At 38.0% G+C, this 24,211-nt stretch overlaps 1 pseudogene; it reads left to right on the top strand.

The window, feature by feature from the left end:
- Nucleotides 1-20,961: 20,961 nt before the first annotated feature.
- On the top strand, nucleotides 20,962-21,328 carry LOC101540809 (non-histone chromosomal protein HMG-17-like; annotated as a pseudogene).
- Nucleotides 21,329-24,211: the final 2,883 nt, after the last annotated feature.

The following is a 24,211-nucleotide window of genomic DNA, read 5'->3' as shown; positions in this document are numbered from 1 at the left end:
AATGTGGGAAAAGAAAAAATGCTTTAAATCTAAGATAAAATCTCCAAATTTTATTCTTGGACAAATGTAAATATGCTTAAATGTCCATCCTAACTTATTCTCTCTTGAAGCTTTTTTCTCTTGTAAACATTTTATTGACATGACATATAAATACAGAAAATCAAGCAAATAATAAGTGTGGTGCTTGATGAATTTTCACCAAATGAACATATATATTTGTTATAGCCACAGGTTAGGAAATAAAACATGACACACCTACATTACATTCCCTGCTAGTATTTTCAAAACTAAATTTTGCTAAATTCTTAGCCTTATATAAATGGAATCATACTGTATTGTGTTCATTGGTATCCAGCTTCTTTCTCTCAAAATTATATTCATAAGATTTATTTCATCATGTTGCACATGGGTATTCATTGTTATTACTTTTCATTGAGTGAAGATATCATAACATATTTACCTATTTCACTATTGGTGATTATTGGTTCTGTCCAGTTTAGGCTGTTGTGAACAGTGCTAAGAGCATTTATGGTCTTGCCTTTTTTCTGCACATAAATATGCTCCTATTTTGTGGTCATACCCAGTGATGCTCAGGGATTTCTGCTGTCTTTGTACTCGAGTCACCCCTGAAAGGCTCAGAGGACTATCTGGGGTATGTGGGTTAGAACCCAGGTATATCAGAGAGGGCACGTGCAAGGCAAATGCCCTCTCTGATATACTCTCTAGCCTTCCATAGGGTTGTGTGGTTTAACTTTATAACAGATATTGCCAATTTTTAAAATATTTATAACAATTTAAACTTCCTAAGAAAATTCTAGTAATTCACCAACACTTAGAATTGTATTTTTTAATTATAACTATTCTCGTGAGTATGTAATAGACATATTTGCTGTGTTAAAATTGATCATTTCCCGAGTCCATAATTCCCAAATAATTATTTAGGTGACTTCTCATATACTTGTTTATTATTTGAAAAACTTGTCAATGTCATATGCCATTTTCTAGTAGATTTTCATTGTATTCTTATTTATAATAATTCTTTATTAAGTATACATACTGCGATTATGTCCTTTCTTTCACTTTGATATGTCTTCCTTTTTACTTGTGGTCTTTTGATAATCAAAATTCTTAATATCAATGTTGTTAAAATGATCAATGGTGGGCAGGAGAGAGGGTACAGCAGGTAGGGTGCTTGCTTGTGTGCGGAAGACCCAGGTTCAATCCCCAACATTTCATACGGTTCCCTGAGCACCGCCAGGAGTAATTCTTGAGTTCAGAGGCAGTAGTAATCCCTGAATGTTGCCCAAAGACATTTTTTAAAGAATCACCAATGGTCAGAGCTTTTCAAAATTCCCTTAAGGAAACTTTACCTACACTATACCATAAAGTGTTCTCCTATCCTATGTTCTCAAGGATTTATTATTTGACCTTTCACACTTAGACACTAGCTACCTAGAGCTGATATCTATCATGCAAAGTAGTGTCAAACTTTTAATAGGGCTACCTAATTTAGCCAACACTATTTATTTGGGATGTTATATTTTCCCACTGAATTACAATGAGACATTTTTGTCCACAAAGTCACATGGCCATAAACTTATAAAGTTACTTATGGGTTCTCTACCTTGACCCATTGGCCTATGTGTCTATCCCTATGCCAATATCACACTGAGTTAATTTTTGTAAATATATAGTAGGCCTTCCTTTTCTTCAAAGCTGTCTTCTTTTTCTTCAAATTTTACGTTAAAAATTATTATATACATTTTAAAATCAGCCTCACATGTTCTACAAAATATATGTACATACAATATGAATGAATTTATTTCATACATAGAGATATGTATATCCATAGGCTGCTTGGAATTTTATTGGGTTCCATTGCTGTTATGAATCATTTTATTTAAAATAGGCAATGTAATAATGAATTCTCTAGTCCTTGAACTTGGTGTTAGATATGATCTCCCTTTATTTATATCTTTAGTTTCTTTCACCTTAATTTTGTACTTTTGTTAGATGTCCAGCACAAAGATTTATTTGTATAAATTTTATGCTTGTGTCCTTTGCAAATTATTTTATTATATCTTTAATTATGTTAAAATCATATAAAAGTAAAATTGATATTTGCATATTAACACTATTCATCAATGATATTTTTATTTGGTGTGACATAAATACAGCTTGATTAACATTTAGAAATATAGTCAATTGCACTGAAAATTTCCTAGACTAACCATAGGTAAATCCAAAAATCAAACAAAATCATCAGAATCTATACAGTTTCCCAAAATGGTGACATTTTGTCCCACTTGAATTCTTCCTTAGATAAACTTTCTTATACAATATTAAGATGCATATCTAAAGATGGGAAAAGAAAGTCCTCTCATTTAAGCATCCACATAAATTTTTAGCCTGCTAGCCATTCCCATCCTCATGAAGTCAGTCTCACCAAAGAGAGACAGTGCTCTTATTAGCTATCCTGTGTTACAAACCAGCCCGAGTACATTTTTTAGTTCTACCAAAATTTAAGAGTGGAAAAGAGGAAGTTTTAGAAAAGTCAGGCCTCTAGGCAGACAATATCATTTTTAAATGGTCATTGTATCTGGTTCCCATTTCTCTAGAATGTGGCATATACAGAGACCGAGTATTTTCACATAAACTAAATGGTGCCCACCATTCTATAATGACACAAGCTTCTCTCCTATCTTATTCCAATGTCCTCTATGTTGTAATCTCAATTCCAGCTTCTTAAGTTCCTGCCTGATACAAGGTCTTTGCTCATGGTGGATTTCTTCATCCTCTGTAATTCTTTTGTCTCAATTTTTAGGCACCTCCTTCCTTTGGTTATGGGATCTTAGTTCAGTATTACTTCCTCTAGAAGCTTCTCTCTTAACTAGCTGTAATCACCATCTTTCAGGTTCTTAAAAACCTGTTTTTTATACTTAGTATATTTATAATGGAGATAAATTCCACTGTCTGAATTCTATGTATCTTAAGGCTCATAAAGGTAGATTATGTTTGTCACCTTTACATCAGGATCTTTACCTACAGTAAAGTTCCCAATGGACAAGAAGTCCTTAATAATTTTATTTTGGTTGTCTTTCTTAACACCAGTTAGCCCAATATCTCTTCATTTCCTTTATTTGGCATTCCTTCTGCAAACAATAGTGATAACAGAGTTTTTTGCCTTCACTTGATGGTCTACAATGCTTACTCTGTATCCAAAGGCAGTCTCATCTATTTGCAGGAATTTAAATTCTTCTACAGGCTACAACTTATATATTTGTTTTATTCTGTTCACAAGCTTCAGATTCTATTTCTACAATTCCTTCTTAGCTATTTTCTACTGGATATTTCACAGACACTTCAAACTGAACATGTTCCAACTAAGTTCATATTTTCTCCCTCCTGCACAACCCCTGCTTGCTTCTTTTACTTTAATGGTTGCAGTTCCAATTAAAGATGCTATCATCCACATTGTTTTTCTAAAGCAGAAATCTTATAGTCATTTTATACTCCTTCCACTTCATCTACCCACTTCTTTTTATTCAGTAAGTAATTATTCCTCCTACAGGGTTCTATAATGCATCTCCCTATCCGTACTACTACTACCTAATCAGGTTACCACTTTTTCTTAGTTTAACTACTAAAATAGTCTCTCTATAGCTATTTCTCTTCGTCTCTATTTATTATTTGAAATTTCCTCCACATAGCAACCAGAATCATGTGTCTCAGTTTCAATTTGCTATGGATTTTACACGTTCAAATCCCTTCCAAGATCAAGCCCTCTATAGCAATACTATTTACTTTTCATTTCTATACCCTCTAACACACCCTCAGCTCCTCCAATTCCTACTAAACAATAATACCACCTTCATTGTTAGCTTCCCTTATGGGGTTCTCCAGGTCTGGAATGTGACTCAACTCTTTCCTATCTTTCAAGATTAAATTCTATGAATCAGAATTTGATTATCTTCCAAGAATACCAAATCTTCAGGGGCTGGAGCGATAGCACAGCAGGTAGGGCATTTGCCTTGCACTTCGCTGACCCGGATTTGATTCCCAGCATCCCATATGGTCCCCTGAGCACCGACAGGAGTAATGCCTGAGTAATTCCTGAAATCCAGGAGTAACCCCTATGCATTGCTAAGTGTGACCCAAATAGAAAAAAAAAGAATTCCAAATCTTCAGCTAAGATTGAGTTCATCTCTGCCTCCATAATGCTGCACACACACACAAAAATACTCTCTTCTTATGTTACCAATTTTGAGAATAGCTGTCTAGAGTCTGTAGCCTCCACTTTTAAAAAAAATCAAACTCTTGGTGGACTGTTAGTCTTTCTACCCCAGGATGCAGAGGTTCTAATTAGGTATTTAATAATAGCTAGGGACCAGAGTGATAGTACAACGGGTAGGGCACTCATCTTGCACACAGTCAACCTGGGTTCAATCCCAGCCTCCCATATGGTCCCAAAGCACTGCCAGGAGTAATCCCTGACTACAAAGCCAGGAGTAACCCCTGAGCATCACTGGGTATGACCACAAAACAAAAAAATAATAATTTAATTTTTGCAAAAGCAATAGCTATTGCACTAAAATTTTGAAGGTCACTTTGAATTTCTGTAATGGAAAGATCCATTTTGCCTTTTCTTTCTTTTATTTTGTAAAATTTCAATTTTATTCTCAGTGACAAGTTGCCCGGCTCAGGGACTACATTTCTTACCATCTCTGGCCATGACAGAAGATCAATGAGCTGCAAAAACCTCACTCGTGGCTTTCTGTAAACCACTTTAAAGGAGGCTGAGTCAACTGGGAGGGAAACTGTTTTGTTTTTCTTCTTCTCCTTCTGCCTGAAATACTTCAAGAACGACTGGAATTATGGGAGACCTCACATGTCCTTGATGAGGCAAAATTGTATGTACCCAGATAGGACAGAGGCTCCTAATGACCTTGAGCTTAAGACAAGCCCAGGACAGCATTACTTTAGACTTCCCTTTATGAAATGTGGACTTGGATATCCAGTCCCCTACTTTGTTTAGCTTTTTTTAATGTCTCTTTATATCATCAGAAGAATGTAGCGGTAGCTGTTTGCTCTGAGTGAGTTTCTTTTTTAAATGATGCAAGGGGGGAGGTGGGGCGGAGAATGATGTAGTTGAGAATTTAAATTGATCATCAAAAGTTGCAGTTGAGACCACTGGAGATAACTATACACTTGTGCTTCTTAATATATTTCCTTTATCAACTTTTCCTTGAAGCTAACAGTCTGGGCGGCTTCCAATATAATAGGGAGATACTTTGGCTTCCCAGTTGGATTTAAATCCTAGGGTGTGTTATTTTATTAAAGTTAGGGTTTTTGAGATAATTAGGTACTGTTATAGTACTCTTGGTATCATTGGTGTTTCCATATGTGCTTTGAAACCAAGGAAAGAATATTTGACAGAAGAAGCCTAGGGTCTTGAGTATATAGGATATTTGTTCCACCCCCTTCAGGTATTATCCCTGGCCTCTCTTGAATATTCACAGCTTGTAAATATTATGTGGGTGTTATAATGCCTAATTAATAAATAATGGTAGAAATAAGAATAGAATCACTGGAGTTATTTCAAGGATTTGCAATCAAGATAGCATCAAAAAAAATTATTTCTATACTCTAATGCATGCATATAGCTATATGCATGCACAGCTATAAACCTTAACACATCAAGCAAATTATTGAGTTAGTTTCCCCATTTATAAAATATAAAATAACAATATGAAAGTTTAAGAAAAATGTAAGGGGAGCCAAGAAATATTATGGCAGGGAGGGGGTAACACACCTGCCTTGCATCTAGCCCATGAGGTTTGATACCTCCATTTGGTTGAGTATCTGCCTTGAGTGACTTCCCTTAGTGCAGAGTCAGGAATAATCCCCCCTCACAATAAAGAAAGAAAGAAAGAAAAAGAAAACAATACTCACATAGTCACACATAGACACACAAATTGCAAGAATACATTAAATCTTGTTCTCTGACTTAATAAATATTATATCTTATACTTCTAACCACTACTCACTTGTTTATCTTGGCCATAGCAGAATATTCTTACACTATATTGACTCAAAACTCTATTCTCAGAATATCTGGACATTGACCAGGTGATTGCGTCTCTAGGTACTTTAGGACCAACTCTCAACAAGTACCAGTGCCTATTTTTCTAGCACCTTTGAATTTCTTAAAAGAAATAAAAACTAGCTATTTTTATATTACTACTTTTTAAAAATATTTTTGGCATCACACCTGGCAGTGCTCAGGGGCATCTCCCAGTTGTATGCTCATGGTTGTTCCCAGCAATGCTCAGGACACCATGTAATATCCATGAGAGAAGCAAAGCTCTAGCATGCAAATCAAGTGTTCAGCCTGTTGGGCTATTTCTCTGACCCTTTATGTTACAGCTTTGGAGTCCTCCCTCCCAGTAAATGGCCATTCACTATGTACAATGATTTTTTTTCAAATCCTAATTCCCTTCCGATTGACATAAAGTCTATATAGTAAATAAACAAAGTTCATGTAAATCCATGTAAAACCTTGAATTCGGGGGGAGGGGAAGCATTTTGTCTTGTTCCTTTCATAGGTTTGCCTTGCTGTAGTTTGGTTTTCCTTTGTTTTTATAGGGGACTCACTCAGTGGTGTTCAGGATCTCTCCTGATGATGTTTGGTGCTCAGCCTGGCTCCCTGTTAGTTGTGATGGTTTAGCACTTGGGTCTGAGGGTCCTTGAGGAAAATCCGCACTTTACCTGACACGGCTCAGGGTACCATGTGAAACCAGTGATAAAACTTAGGGTTTCCACTCTACCACTCGATCCATCACTCTGATCCTCTTATTTGTTTTTCAAGGATTAAAAAATTAAAAATCAAAGATTATATTAAAGGGAATAAAAAAAGAGTCAATGCTAAAAATTCAACAATATTCAGAGTCTAGATATCCTATCTCTACCCTAAGGTTTTAATGGATATATGTAGTTCATAGTAAGCATATTTCCAGGGTTAATGCAACCATTGGCTTACTAAACACTAAATGTTAGGCCATGGATCTGACAGTGAGCAAAAATTGGTATGTTATTTAATTACATGTTGTGGGGAAAATAGCTATTAAGTAAATTATTACAAAAGTGGTGTTACAGCTGCAAAGTAAAACACCATAAAGAAAGGCTTATGGTTCTATGAGTCTGCTAATTATAGACTAAAATAATTCAAACCAATTATCCTACCTAGAAAACTTTTTTAAATGGAATTTTTTAAATATCTTTGAATGTATTACAAAGCTGTTCAGACTGTGAGTAATTGATGGAATTCAGAGAAATTCAGAGTTCAGAGAAATGCAGAAACAAATCTTAGAGGCAAGGTGAATTTTTCATTTACTGATTCTTAGGGAGGCAAGGGAGAAGAACAAGGCATCCCAAATACTCATGGGAATAGTCTACAAGGAAAGGAAATTTTTGGTAAGTCCCAAGACTTTTTTATTGAGAAAAGAAATCACTCACCACCTCCCTTTGCCATGACTTACTCGTGGAATGCCTTCAATCAATATTCCAGAGAGGCATGTTTCTTGAAATTGTGAGAGACTTAAAATTTTAGTCCAAATTTATCTGAGTTACCAATTCTTTTGCTCATAAAGAGTTTACTTTCCATTTTATTCCATTATAGCAGTGAGTATTGCAGCATTAAGAGGAAATCCATGATACTTCTTTCAGTCTATTCCTGGACTTTCTATGTTGTGAAACCATGGACAGAATGAATCAGTTAGCCACTATTCTCTCCTTTTTACCCATTTACCCATTGGTATAATAAAACTGAATTGACATAGAGACGGTCCTAATCTTGTGTGTATGTAGTGGAATAATTACTGTATACCCTGGAGAAATTGTTCCATAACTCTAAAATCTTTTAACAAAGTCCAGATTAAAAGAGCTGGGAGATAAAAAAAAAAAACCTAGTAAATAATAATGATAATTAAAAGGGAGAAATTACATGCACTCTTGCTTCTGCTTAAGAACTTTTACACCCAATACGTGTCAAGATCTGGTGTATAACAAAAAAAAAAAAAGAACTTTTACACCCACACTTTCAATATAGGGGAGACATAGTACAGTATACTGAATCTTGGCTACAGTATAAGACAACTTGCTCACAAGGGTTTGTATCTCAACTGTACAGTGTTCAAAGCTCCAGATAGACCACAGTTGCTTCTGACCATTAAGTACCTTAAACCAATCAATCACCATTTATCCCACTTTTCTCACGGTAGAATGAGTTCTTTGGTCATGTCAAGGTAAGATAGGATGCCACAGACTGAGCATAGCGTTTGAGATGCTCAATCTGTGACAGAGATTCAATCTGTGAAGAGGAAAAATAAGAACAAAAAGGAAAACAAAGTTATTTATTTTTTTAAATTCTTTTATTAATTCACCATGTGGAAAGTTACAAAGCTTTCAGGTTAAAGTCTCAATTATACAATGCTCAAACACCCATCCCTTCACCAGTGCACATATTCCACCACCAAGAATCACGATATATCTCCCCCCTTCCCCCCACCTCCCCAGCCCCCCACCCCGCATGTGTAACTGGTAAATTTCACTTTACTTTCACTTTACTTTGATTACATTCAATATTTAAACAAAAAAATTCACTATTATTGATTTGGAGTTTCTCCCCCCTAAAATCGATCTGCTGAAAAGAAAGCATTTGGTAATTTGTTTTCCATTGCTGAGAATGAAGAGATATGAGGTCAGGAGGCCGCACTAGCAGCAGCATAGTTTCTAGATTTCTGTATTTTAGTATTTTAGTAACTAAGTCCAGAGAAATGTCTGCCAGGAATCGCAGCATTGTAAGCTTGTACCTCTCAGCTACTTTATATTCCACATATGAGTGCGATCTTTCTATGTCTGTCTCTTTAAAAAGGAAAACAAATTTAAAGTGCCATACATAGTCCTCGCCCACCATTCCCAGATAAAGATAGAAGAAATCTGGTCTTTCTCCCCTGGGTACTGCATTGATAGCTTTTCTGACAAAATGCAGCAAAGTCAGGTATTTTAGGCAAGATCTTACCTGTCACCATTACTTGTACTTTGATCTAGTATTAAGAGGTTTGTGAAAGAGGAAAGGTAGCAAAACTGCAGTGAGTCATCTTGTCTACCTGATCATTAAAAGCTATGTTACAGCAACTGTTTGTTGATTTTTTCACATTGGATGAATTTAGCCACACTTTGAAACCTCTTCCAGCTAGTTTTGTCCATACGCTCGTCTCCCATTCGTTTTATGATCCATCTTCTAATTCTGTTGCTCACTAGGTCCCTGGCCATCTGGTTCTATCATTACTCATTGTTTCTCGGTCAGCAGAGATCCTTACCAGAGGGCTTTCTTCTAATATACCTTAGACAAAAGCAACCTGCCTTGAATTTATGTTCACTGGGAGAATGCTCCTTCCCTGCTGCCTTACTGGGTCAATCCTAAGGGAGAAAATAATAATGCGGGAATCTACTCGTGGTTGGTGCAAGTATATGCAGAACTACTTCCTATCAAACTCATGCTTTACTCTTCAGTCAGTGGATCTGAAGTAATTCTGCCAGGAGACAATCACAGTGCAGGAGAGAGAGGCACAGAGTGGGGATGAAACTGTTGTGGCCGAATTTCAGATCCCCAGTTGCGGAAGGACTAAGTCCACACACGATAATGTAAAAGCAAAGGAACTTGATTGCTAACTCAAGCTAGCATCCAAGTCTCACCCAACACGATAAAGTCTTGACAAGGACCCCGACTCCAAATCACAGCAGTTTATATAGGTTTCAAAGTTCCAAAGTTAAGCAAGCAGTATGGTAACAGTGATCAGGCAACAGTTAAACAATAGTTTCTAATAGCAGTAAAAGTTTTATAATTGCATAGGCTACCCATTCTTTATGGTTAACAAAAGATAGTTTTCTGGGGCATTATAACTGAGGCATAGTGATTGATGGAGCATTTATGGGGCCCAGGAACTTCCCAGGTGGGTCCAGTTTGGCTAGTTACCCATTGTTTCATTGCTGGGAAACCGAGACTGTTTCAGTTCCAGGAACTGAACCTGAGGCCTACTTGATATTTCTCATTTCTGCTGCCTGTCATTGGCATCAGTTTCGCCCTTACAAAACTACTTCGGCAACATATTCCAGCTTTCACAACTGTCTCAGACCCGGTCCTGGACTTACAAACTCCTCTTGCTATGGAAGATTTGGGCTCGTCAACAGCAATGCTGTCATCCCCATCCTTTTCCGCTTACTTTCTAATCGTCTTATCTCCACTTTATTGGTACAGAAATCACATAAACTGGCTCAACTTTATATTTCTGATCTCATGCCCTACTGTTAACACCTTCGCTCACTGGGGTCTCATTACCCTCCTCCTCCATCAACTCTGTTATGTTCAGAAACTGCCCTTATTCTTTCTGTCTAGAGAACGCTTGCCCAGGAAAGTCACAAGGTTGCCTACTTCAACAGCTGCTTTGGGCCAGGGTTCAACCATTACATTCTCCATGACACCTTCCCTGAAAACCTATTTTATTTTAACTGAACCCTTCACCACCTTGGAAATCTTACTACTAATTTATTTTTCTCTTTACGCAGATTACCTTCTGGTATTCTGTATATTTAAATGTATTTACTTAATATCTCTCTTCCTCCACTAGAATGTTATGCAATAGATTTTTCATTTGCCTCAGTTTTACTATGATATCGCTAGTATCAAGAGAACTGTGTGAACTTACTAAGTATTAAGCAGCTATTTCAATAAGTTAATGAAGAATTCATCTCTCCACAGAAAATCCTGCCAAATTTCAATATTTAGTATTCCAAAGGATTTTTAAAAAGTAATACTAAATTAATAATATACCTGATCTTATTCAGTAATATTGTCAAAATCCTTAATCTATTTATCTTAATTTATATGTATAAAGGATGTAGAGGGGGAAATAAGGATTAGTAAATTAAGGATTTAAATAAGGAATTGTAGCATATCTATATGTATATATACATACATACATGTACATGTATATATGAATAAGAAAAGGCAATTTAGCTTATTTTTTTTTTGCAACACCCATTGGGGTTTTTATAAAATAATGATGAACACCCATTGGGGTTTTTATAAAATAATGATGGCGCCAATAGTTTCTGATTCAAGCACATATTGAATCTTTGTTTCTTTGTTAAGTCAACCAAGCAAGTGAAAAATTAAAATTCCTCTCAGCTTAAAGGACCATACTGAGTCCTGAATCTCTGCTAAATCATAGTGCTAACATCAACCTGATTTAAAATAATCAGTTCCCCTTTGGTCTTAACCTTACTCCCTTAGAAAACACACACACACACACACAAACACACACACCACAGTTGTGCATGTATGTACACACGTATATTATACTTTTGCCAGTAGTTGTGGGGAATATTTTAACGGACAGACTGGCTTTCAAAGCATGTTGATCTCTGATAACAGCTAAAGAGTGAGGAGTGAAGGTAAAGCTGAGGAACTGATACTTCCTATCAGAGAAATCTTTTAGCTGGGTCACTCCAAGGACTTGTTAAGATCTTCAAGCAAAGGGGAAAGGACACCAACAGAGAATGAAGAATAGCAACTTTACTTCAGTGGGAAGGGAAAGTTTCTCCCATATAATTATTTATTTTTTTAATTGAATCATCATGAGAAAAGTTACAAAGCTTTCAGGTTTAAGTCTCAGTCTACAATGATCAAACACCCATTCCTTCGCCAGTGCACATGTTCCACCACCAAGAACCCCAATATACCTCCCATCCCACCCTCCACCCTGCCTGTGTGGCTGATAATTTTCACTTTAATCTCTCTTTACTTTGATTACATTCAATATTTCAACAGAAAACTCACTATGATTATTTGGAATTTTCCCCCAACAATCAGACCTGCCGAAAACGCAGCATTTGATAATGTTTTCCATTGCTGAGAATGAAGAGCATATGAGGTGGTTGCGTGGCCACGCAGTTTTGGATTTCTGGTATTTAGTAATTAAGTCCAGTCAAATTTCTGCCAGAAGTTGCATCACTGAAAGTTCATACCTCTGTTCAGTGAGTTCTAAAAGATGGCGGTCTCCATGCTGCCATTGAAAGGAAAAGCCAAGAGAGAAAAACCATCGCGCCCCCCCCCCCCCTCGCCCCAGGGGCGACATGAAGCTGTAGTTTAGTTCACAGTCTAGAGGCATCTCTTCAAAAAGCCACTGGGTGCCAAAAAGTAGCTAGTGGACCTTCGGGATCATGGTCGCTCTGGAACAGAGGAGCCGTTCATGTGTGGCCACTCGGGGTCTCGTCTGGGTGGAAATTGCCTCCCATATAATTAAACGACCATTCTCTGCATCCTACTTTTTCTTTGTCAAACTTTCCTACACACAGGACAATGCTGTAAATTCCACTGTCACCAAAATTAAGCAACCCACAGACTCAGTGTTTGTGTATGTTTTTTAGATCTCTCAAGCCAACATTTACAAGATAGGTAATGTTCTTTTAGCAGAACTATAAAGGAAAGGTACTGATTTTCAATTCATGTCATAGGCAGGAATTTATGCAATTGTCACTAGTAAATCCATGTTTTTAAGTTTTATGGAAATGTAACAGTATACACTGTATTCCCATAAATCTTACACAGCTATTCCTACTAGCTGTGTATAGCTGTGTTATACTGAACTATAACAGAAGATAACTGGTTCCCCCAAAGCCTTCTTCCAATAAACAGTATATTCCTGGATGAATAATTTAATTGTCACCTCTATAGAGCATAGATTATCCAAGATCCACTGCATACTAGCACCTGTTTTTAATACCTTTATCTCTGTATACATTAACTATTGCCACATAATAGAGTCTAACAGAACCCGGTGGTTAATATAATCACTTCCTTTTGCTCTTTAACTCTATACTGGCAGAAATTGGCTATTGTAGCTTGGGTTCAAGTAGGCTTTCAAGTTGCTCTACATGATTTTTCTTCACTTTGGGCCACCAGGCTAAATTAGCACATATTTTTCATGGTAGAAATTCCAGAGGACATGTAACTCTTATACAAACACATCTCATATTCTTGCTTGCATCACTTCCATTAACATCACCATGTCCAATGTAAGTGAGTCAAGTAGAATATTCTACCTACAATGGGAGTAAAAGGAAAATGAATGCAAGTTGAAGGATAATCTGAACTACTGTAATTTCTGACAAGATCAGACAGGCAATTGTAGTTCTTTTTCTTTCTTTGAATACCTGTTCTTCCATCCTTTCTGATTTCAATTTCCATATCAATAGGGCTCTGACTTGCACCAACAGAATTCAACTCCGGCAGATTGTTAGACTATTGAAAGAATAGAGAATTAATAATAGATGCAAAACAGGACTAAAGAACAAGACCAGAGGCTTACTCTTATTCATAGCACAGTATAGATCTGGTTCTGTGTGAAGATACAGTGCCCAGTCTCTGAGTTTGAGCACTTGAAATATAGTCCAAATTGAGAGGTATAAACAATAAATGACATAGCAGATATTTAAAGTACAAAAAATACATAAAAACTAGCCTATTCATTTATAAAATTGATAAAATCACTTGTATCACTTATCATCCCATTGATCTTTGATTTGCTCGAGCGGGAGCCAGTAACGTCTCCATTCTTCCCTGTCACGTGCTAGTGTAGCCCAGTGGTATCTGCTCGCTCCAGGAACACGAAGAGCCTCAAACAGTTCGTTCACAGTTTTGACAAAGAAGTCTGACCATCTCGTAGGTGGGCAGCCACTCGATCTTTTGACGTCCCATGGAATCCAGTTGGTAACAGTTCTAGTTCAGCAGTCGTCTCTAAATCACATTATGTGATCAGCCCATCTGATTTTTGACACCTTGGCAAACGAGACACCATCCCTGATTCTTGATCGTCAATGGAGGTTGGAACTTTGGATTCCTTCTCTCATTTGAGTGAAATGTGATATTCCAGGCATAGTTCTTTTGATTCCTCTCTGGGATACCTGAATAGCATTCTCGTCCTGTTTTTATAGGACCCAGATCTTTGAGGCGTATGTTAGTGCAGGAAGAACGGTGGAGTCGAGAAGATGTGCCCGGAGCCAGAGGTTTTTCATCCTCTTAACAATTTCTTCTCTTAGCTAATGTTTGGTGTTATTAGAACGATGTCATCAGCGAAGCGGAGGTGGTGTAGTTGCCGACTGTCTATCTTCACTCCCATTCCTTACTATTCTAGTCAACTAGCATGACATTCTTGGGGGTGGCACTGAAGAGTTTCAGTGAAATAGTATCACCCTGCTGAACCCCTCTCTTTACATCGATGATCACTTCCTTGTAGAATGGTGAGATCCTGGTGGTGAATCCAAAATACAGCTCATGGAGGATCTTGATATACTGAGTTTGAATGCCCTGTTTGGCTAGGGCTTCAAAGACCACTTCAGTCTCAACAGAATAAAAGGCCTTCTTTAAATTGATGAAGTTAGACAGAGCAGCATCTTGAACTCTCGCAAAATTTCGATGAGTAGTAATTTTAGTCCTTCATTTTGGCAGTCTAGTTCATCCCTGAGATTTTATCAGCCTCTCCTTGTTCATCCTTCTTAACACTGCTATATTGGGGGCTCTTTCAGTGTCAGGGCAATGAGACCCATTGTTGTTACTGTTTTGGGCATATCGAAAATGCCACGGGTAGGTTGCCAGGCTCTGCCATGCGGGAGGGATACTCTCCGTAGCTTGCTGGGCTCTATGAGAAGAATGGAGGCTTTTAGGGCAGCCTCTAATCACCCTTACAGGTGTTCCCATGGTTCTCACCATATTTTGAACCCCATCAAATATGGTGCCATAATTATACGGTAATTGCAACATGTTATCAATTTTAACAAAATTCAATATAAAATTGATAACATATTGCAATTATATTTGGGTAAAATAAATTATGTTCTGAAGATTAACATTAAATATTGCTTTTTGTTTTTTCTTTATTAGACCACTAGACAGTTTTAAATGTATGCATACATGGTTACAAGACATTTCTATTGGACAACACTCCTCCTAATACTTATTCTGCTAGCAATCATGCTTTGTTTTGCTGATGGGATGATGGGATCACAACCAGTCCGGACTCTAGCAACCAATAAGTACTCAATCAGCCAACACAAGAAAGAAGTTTCTTCCTACTTTATCTTCTTTGCACCTAGACATAATCAGAAAACAATCCATCACTTCCAAGACTCACCAAACCTAGATCTTGTTTTCATCCCCAAGTTTCAAAAAAGATTAGCTAAATAAATATATGCTTCTTTCAGTCTCTATGGAAGGATATAAACTTTACTGCAACTAAGAGTCATGCAATCAAATTCCCAAATATGGGCAAAGATTTTGACACTGTGAACTCTAAAGCCAATTTTTAAAAATTACTTTTGTGACACAGGGTGTCCCTGTTGGGAAATACAATCTTAAAAAGATTGTTATATAACAAACATCTAGTTTTAAAAAATAAACACTTTTACCTAGAAGGGTTCTTCCCGGAGAGGGCATTGAAATGAATAATTCATTTGTGATATAACCCCAGAAGCATCAGTAGGGAGTTGGAGAAGTAACACAAAGCAAAAGGAAATAAATTTAAGATGGAGATATGAACAGAAAGATCAACTGGGGATCAGTCCTTCTGGGATCTGGGACAGTGTTTAAAGCATATCTGGCCCAGTGCCACATGAGAGAAGAAAATGATTGAGCTGAGGATTAATCCTGGAAATTCTAACTCCCTGGCCTTCCAGCCAACGTTGGGAAGTATATTCTTGCATCCAAATACAGATACTAGACCAATAATCATAAGTACATGAGCATAGTGAGGGCGAAGGGCTCTAAATGAGACAGTGATAATAAAAATGTAACAAATTGCTATTTTAAATGATTGTCTTAAAGGCCAGAAAGTTAGTATAAGGTTAAGGGGAGTGACTTATATGCAGACAACCCCAATTCAATCCCTGTAACAACTTGGTCTCCCAAACATCACCAGCTGAAACCCCAGACATCCCCAAGTACCACCAGGATAACCGAGGGAATCCCCCACAATGTAGGGCCTGAGCAAATCTATCTTTGGTCATATTTTACCACCAGACAGCTGGCTTAGAATTGCTGGGAGTGACCTAGGGCCTCCTGAGCCCAGTTTATAAGCTCCCCCCCTTCAACTACCCAACGCCTGTGACCCCCTCCAGAAAAAAATAGACTGTATTTGTCTGTATGGACTGACATAAGAAAATACCAGCTCCCAGAGGGACTTAAACAACACGCATCTATTTATTATAGGTCAGAATTCTCGGAAGCTGAAAATCAAAACTTTCTCCAAGTAGGCTCTTAATGAGGGGACACTCCTTGATTTATAGATGGTGACCTTCTCTGTGTGTCTTAACATGATGGAGGAAAAGATAAAGCTCTGCTTTTCCTCTCTTTTTAAGGAGAGGAATTCTAATTCCAACACTGAAGTCCCACTTTCATGTTCTCATCATCTGCCTCTCTGAATACCATCATATTAGAGGTTAAGGCTCCAACACATAGCCTTGGATAAACCACAAGCATAAATCCGTAACAATAAAGGTTTTTAATTTTCTTGATAAAATATACTTGTGCCAGAAATGTTTACTGAGTAAAATACTAATACGCACAATTGCTATCTAGAAGAAGCTGTGAATCATTGAATAAAACAGGTTAAAAACAAAACAAACAAACAAAACCTCTCATAGAAATTTAAGGGAGAGAGAAATAACAATACGGGAAGCAGAAATCGTACAGAAGATAAGGCACGTGCCTTGAATGTGACTGACACTGGGTCAGTCCCTATGGTCCTCCAAATAGAACCCCAGGAATAGCTCCTGAGCCACTAAGCACTTCCGAATGCAGCCAAGTTCACACCCATCCACCCCCACAAATAAAAATAAATAACTAATAACAATAACCCAATAATGTATTGAGTGTTTAAGAGATTGTGCACCCTATAGTGAAAAAAATAGTGAATAGTAGCATGAATGTCAAATCTGAAGAATTGGATTTTCAAGTAATAATAGGTCAGGAAAGAGTTCAGATCAAATACAACATTTGCCAATATCCATGGAGAAAGCATTCTCATTGGAAGAACATAAATTCCAAATTCCCAAGCTTGCCCATCTCGTAGGTGATGTTCCATAAAAGCAGAGTAATCAATGTAACTGAGTATAAAAAAAAAAGTGGGCTCATAAATGGGACTGGGATCAGAAAAAAGAATGGAAAACTGATCAGAAACCCTCCTCATACTCCATTTTAAAAGCTTGGAATGTTGCACTCAGTGAAATGTAAAACCATTAGAAGGTTTTTAAGGTCTGGAGAGACAGCACAGCAAGTAGGGCAATTTCCTTGCTGATGACCAACCTGGGTTTGATCCTTGGCACCTCATCTGGTCCTCTGAGACCTACAAGGAGTGATCCCTAAGCACAGGACCAGGAGTAAGCCCTGAGCAATGCTAGGTAATGGCGCCCCCAAAAAAGACAAAAGGTTTTAATAGTTCATCTGCCATGCTCGGCTGAGAACAGGCTAAAAGGTCAGCAAAGCTGGAGCAGAAAGACTGGCTAAGAGGCTGCTGAAATCATGCATTTAAGATTAGTGGTGAGTTGGCTGGGACAGTAATAGACAAGTTATTGCATTTTTAAAGCAAATTTCCAAATGGACATGAGGAGTATCATGGTGAGTGAAACAAGTCAGAAGAAAAGGGACATAGTATGATTGCACTGTCTGTGGAGTGCATAAAGAAACATATGGGCCAGAGGGGTTAGTCTATAGTTGGACGCCTGCCTCAGATACTGGGGGAGAAGGCAGTTGGGATAGAGAAGGAACCACTATGGCAATGATAGTTGGAAATGATCACTCTGGATAAAAAATGCATGCTGATCAGGTTAAGCGAAATGAGTCAGAAAGAGAGGGACAGACATAGAAAGATTGCACTCATTTATGGAATATTGACACAGAGTGGGAGACTTACACCCAAGAGTAGTAGAGGTGAATACCAGGAGGATTTCTCCAGGTCTTGGAAGCCAGCCCCACATGCAGGGGGGAAAGGCAGCTCAGGTAGAGAAGGGAACACCAAGTATGGGGTGTTTGGAGGGCCTGCTAGGGAGGGGAGATGCGAGCTACATCTCCTAAAGCAGACTACAGCCCAAATGATAGCAATTCAGTACCTCTATTACAAACCACAACACCCATAAGGAGAGACAGCAAAATGGTAATGCCCTGCCACGGAGGCAGTGGGGTGGGGTAGGGGGGTGGGGGTGGGGGTGGTGGGAGGGATACTAGGATTATTGGTGGCGTAGAAGAGGTACTGGTGAAGGGATGGGTATTCGATCATTGTATTACTGAAACCTAAGCACGAAAATTTGTAAATCTGTAACTATACCCCACGGTGATCCATCAAAAAAAATTAAAAAATTTTTAAGTATAAATTTTTTTAAATGCATGTTGAAAGTAGGTAAAGGAAGAAAACTGATAATCTCTCAGTATCTGTATTGCAAACCATAGTGCCCAAAAGGAAAGACAGACAGAAAGAGAGAGAGAGAGAGAGAGAGAAGAAAAGAGGCAGGCTCGGTGGAGGAAGAGGAATGGTAGGAGGGAAACTCAGGACATTGATGATGAGAAATGTACATTGGTGGAGGTGGTAGAGATGGATGTTGGAACATTGTATGTCTGAAAACTGATTATCAACAGTTTTGTAACTGTGTATCTCATGGAGATTAAAAAAATAAATTAGAAAAGCTACTGCAGAGAAATGGAGCAATTTCTTCAAAAAGGGAGTTAATAGACTTGCTAGCAGATTTGACATAGGTTGGGAAAGAAAGAGAGCATCAAGAGTGAGGATTTTGTCCTGAGAGACTGGAAGAATCGAATCATCACTAACTGAGAAAAAGACCAAAAAAAAAAAATGGTTGATCATTTACCATGTAGTTTAATGACGAGGTATTTGTCTTGCATGTAAAAATTCTAGATTCAATTCCCAGCACCAAAAAGAAAACAAAAAAGTAAAAGAACAATTGGTCTAAGGATAGAGGTGCTTGGTAAAGAAGCAAACAAGTTGTTTAGTAAAGAATATTAAGGGGCAAGAGTGCGTCATCAGGGTCTGGAGTTCAGGGAAACGTTTTAGATTGCAGATGAAACTTTGAGTCTTCAGCATGCAAATGACATTTAAAGTCACAGATTGTATGAGACCAAGGCCATAAGCAGCAACAGAGAAATATCTCCCAGTCATTTGGAAAATAATCTGGGAATTCCTTAAATGGTTAAATTTAGAGTTACCCTGTGAATTCACCAAAAAATTAACTCTTAGATATGTATCCAGGAAAAATTAAAACATATCGGCATGAAATATTATCCACCACGGTTCAGGATGGGAGTTTTTACAGCAGTCAAAGGATAAGGATAACCACAACCCAAATGACCATTAGTCTATATAGTAGAATTTAATCTGGAAATTAAATAGAGTACAATGCTGATATATAAAGTGTTTGAATCTAAAAACATCTTTTTAAGTAAAAAATTCCAATAAAAAACACTACATATGATTCCATTTATCTGAAGTGTCCAGAATCCATTTATTTGAAATATCCAGAACAAGAAAATCTTACAGGGGAGTCTTTGCCATGGCTGGGAGTGAGAGAATAAAAAAGCTGAGTGAGGAATGAAAAAAAATGGAATTTATTTTGAGTATGATGAAATTATTATAAAATCACGGCAACAGTGGTGTAACCCTATAAATATACAAAAGTAATTAACTTGTGCACCTCAAATGGTTGAATTGTATGTTATATGAATTATATTTCAGTAGCTTTGAAGTGAAACAAGTTTATTGGAGAAATAAAAGAAGGGCAAGAGATAAGAAAAGAGATACATGTGGAAGAAATAACATAGGAAAGTTGGGGCTGGCCGGGGGAGCAAAAGTAAGCATCCCAAGCAAGGATGGGCAGGTCATTCCCCCAGAATGGAAAAATGAGCCCTGAAGTTAGAAAGTCCACATCTCAGACAAAGACCAAAAAGGCAAGGTAGGAATGCATGCACACAGGCAGGCAAGCAGGAAGGAGGGAAGGAAGGAAGGAAGGAAGGAAGGAAGGAAGGAAGGAAGGAAGGAAGGAAGGAAGGAAGGAAGGAAGGAAGGAAGGAAGGAAGGAAGGAAGGAAGGAAGGAAGGAAGGAAGGGAGGAAGGGAGGAAGGGAGGGAGGGAGGGAGGGAGGGAGGGAGGGAGGGAAGGAGGGAGAGAGGGAGGAAGGAAAAAAAGAATTTTTACACAGCACGATTCAGCACTTTTAAAGTTGGGGAAACATATGAAAAGAAAATGTATACAAGGGTGTAGTTTTATAGGCCATTTTAATTTCTTATTATTTTCTAAAAGCTTTTGAAAAAATCAAAATTCACTCAATTTATTTTCAGTTAGTTAAGATTTGGGACTATAACCAAAGCCAGGAAATAGACTTAGGTCTCTCACAGGAAATTTGAATCTGAAAGCAGTAAAATTTGACACAATTGTCTTTGCTCCTCTGCTCACTGAGCAGGTCATCTCTGGAGCACGCTCCTGTGGGGTCCCTGTACCCCTTGGTTCTCTCTGCTCAGGGATGAGGACAGGAAACCGACATGGCTGCTCTTATCCAAGCCCAAAGGCCCTGAGTTCACCATCATCTGGCCAAGTCTGTGTTTCCCACAAAGTCCACAAGGTACAAAATGATTAGCTGAGAGTGAATCAGGGTTTCTTGGTGATTCAATAAGCTGTAACCTTAAAAACTGCAGGAAGTCAGCTAGTCAAAATATGGTGGAGACCCAACTTTTCCTTCGGCAAACATCATGGAGAAAAATAATTGCACAGAAAGAACTCAGCTAGGACAATGAGAAATTTTCACCATAAGAGTAGTATTTTAAAATAAGAGATCAAGGAGCAGTGTGAAGAAGAGGCGAGAACGACCCCTGGACCGACCAAAGCCCGCGCGCCGCTGCACCCCGCGTCCAGCGCCCACGTCCCGCCACTGTCGCCACCATGCCCAAGAGAAAGGCTGAAGGGGATGCTAAAGGAGATAAAGCCAAGGTGAAGGGTGAACCACAGAGAAGATCCGCAAGGTTATCAGCTAACCCTGCTCCTCCAAAGCCAGAGCCCAAGCCTAAAAAGGCCCCTGCAAAGACGGGAGAGAAGGTACCCAAAGGGAAGAGGGGAAGGCTGATGCTGGCAAGGATGGAAACAACCCTGCAGAAAATGGAGATGCCAAAACAGACCGGGCACAGAATGCTGAAGGTGCTGGAGATGCCAAGTGAAGTGTGTGCATTTTTGAGAACTGTGTACTTCTGGTGACTGTAAAGTTTGAAATACTATTTTTTATCAAGTTTTATAAAAATGCAGAATTTTGTTTGACTTTTTTTTTTACACTATGTTGTTAGCACACAGAACACTTCGTTGTTGTTTTGGGGGAAGGGCATAAGTCACTAATAGATGGTCTCCAAAACTGGATTGCCCTGGGGAAAAACAACTTTTCCTCACTAGTTTTGAGAGACTCCCTCTTGATTGCCAAGAGGAGGGATTCCTTGACTTGACACGATAGCCACCCTGGCACCCAATGCCTTGTGGTGGGGAAAAACTAAAATGTGTTTCTGTGTCCTGTATCCCTCTCCGCCTTCAGCACAGACTTGGCTCCCTTAACCCCAGAGAGACCTGTTGAGCCTGGACTCCCAAAAAGTGGTTACCAGGATGTCAGGCCATCTGGATTTTGCAGTGCCCCAACTGAGACGGCAGTCCTCAAAAGAACAGTTCCTTTTTAAGATTGTGGATCTTCAGATTGATCATTCTGCCATTTTTCGTTCATTTCTTGAAAGTCAGGGTCGGCTTGTGAAAAGTTGTTAAACAACATACTAAATGTGAAATGTCAACCCTCACTCTAAACTTTCGCTGTTCAGAGCATCAAATGAAGATGTCGTTGGGTTTTATAGTGGCTTTCTGATTTTGGTAGTCCATTGAAGAAGGGAGTTTAAAAGTTATTGTACACTGTTAACAATTGTCTGCCCATGTCCTGCCTGAAATACCATGATTATTTATGAAAAGTACCTTTAATAAAGCTTGATACAGTTTGATAAAAAAAATAATAATAAGAGATCAAGGGGTTGGAGAAATAGCACAGGGGGTAGAGCGTTTGCCTTGCATGTGGCTGGCCCGGGTTAGATTCCCAGCATCCCATATGATCCCCCGAGCACTGCCAGGAGTGATTCCTGAGTGCAGAGCCAGGAGTAACCCCTGAGATCACCAGATGTGACCCAAAAATAAAATATAATAAAATAAGAGATCAAAGGGACATAACAAAATATTAAAAATCAATTTCCTTTCTTTTTTTCCAAATATTCCTTTATCTGTTTCAGGTAGTTGGATTTTTTCTTTGATTTGCATCATTGTAATTTCTAAAAAGTTTCTGTTCAATGCCTATTAACATAAGGCTTCATGTCTTTCAATGCATAGAATGAGACTGACAGGCAAAACACCACATTTAACACTGAAATTTATTTTAAAGGAAATATTAAAAAGCTGGAGTGCATCCCTAGCTGTAAAATGAAATTGACAACATCAAAAATCTTGAAAATTCTTTCCTTTCTTCAATGGATACTTCCTGCATATTTGATTTGAAAATTAGAAAGGAGGCTGAAAGATAAGACTGAAAAGTAAGTCTATTTTCAGCATTCTTATTTAAGACTATTTTCAGTTGCACAAATTTCTCATGATAAGTATTTGTGGATCAAAAATTTTCAGTAAATACAGAAGCACTCAGAGAATAAAGAAAAAAATCTTTGTTCCCTTCCTTCACCCCTGACTACTTCCCAATTCTGCAGGATTTTGAAGAGGAAAATACAGCTAACCCTTTGGGCTAGATTCTGTCAACTATATTTTTAGGTTAGGTTTGTTTACTGTTTGTTCTTAGGGCTTTTTATTTTTGTTTTGAAACTTGCCTTTATTTTCCACTAATGACTCCCTGTCTGTTTTTCTGGTAAATTGCACACCCGAAGTAGTCTTCTATCTGGGCCCTGTATAGACAATTTTAATAATATCCCCAATGATCTGTCTCTCAAGGCTCTCACATTTCACCCAATTTTTCAGAAGCAGACATTTTAGGCACTGGTGAAGCAATCGTTCCAAAACATCCATCTCTGAAGCTGTAATCATTTTATAATTTGTTCTGTCTCACAAACAACCACGGCCAGTCTTCCAGGAGACAATCCTTTCAACCAAATCTCTAACATTAAAGCCGCTTAGGGCTAGTTCAGATAATGTGAGCTGTCCCATCTATGATGTGTTTAATCTCTTCCATTTAGGTAAGATCTGTTGTACTATTAATCGACTGCAGATGAACCTTGCACTGGAAATTCTTAGTGAATGACAGAAATAAGCATCTTACAAAAAGTACTGAAAGATTCTTTCTGAAGGTCAGAGACTATACCAAGAAACATAGCACAGATGTATTTTTAATCGTATTGCAGCTTCTTGGGAGACTGTGGTATAAAACTTACGATACTAATGTTTCAGGAAAACTGGTTCAAGATAGTTTAACCAAAACCTGCTTTGCATATTTCTCTAAAATTCTTTTTTAAAATTCAATAGAAGAAACCAGCTGGAAATATATTCTAAAAATAAAGGTTACATAAAAATATGTCTTTTGTGGACATCAATATGAATCGTATTTGTGTAGATAGAAACACACTATCTCTTATGCACTATGTCACCTGAAGTACTAAAATGTATCTGACTCTTGGTTCCCCATCTTTAAACTGAAAATGATCATGTCTATTTTCAAGTTTTGTATAAAGCCTGCATGCAATAGAAATTTGTGCCACATGCAGAAGTTTCTGTTATATGTCATATTCCAATTGTCCCCATACTCATTGACAAAATTCCATTCCAAGTGTCCACCAATTCTCACATGTTCTGTCTCAAAATTTGTTGTGAAGCTATAAGACCTTTCTATCTTAAGAATATAGTTTATTCCAGAAACATGGATATAACACCTACTGGGGAAACTGTCCTATGAGTTATGAGGGTCATAAGATAAACATCCTATATCATCCAAGGGACAATTATGAAGCTCATTCTACACAGTCACTTATGGTGGAGATGCCAGTGAAAGTGCCCACCAGTTGCTCACAGCCATAACTGTATCAATA

Source organism: Sorex araneus, chromosome 2, assembly GCF_027595985.1.
Source record: "Sorex araneus isolate mSorAra2 chromosome 2, mSorAra2.pri, whole genome shotgun sequence".
NCBI classification, from domain to species: Eukaryota; Metazoa; Chordata; class Mammalia; order Eulipotyphla; family Soricidae; genus Sorex; species Sorex araneus.
This window is presented reverse-complemented; position numbering and strand designations above follow the sequence as displayed.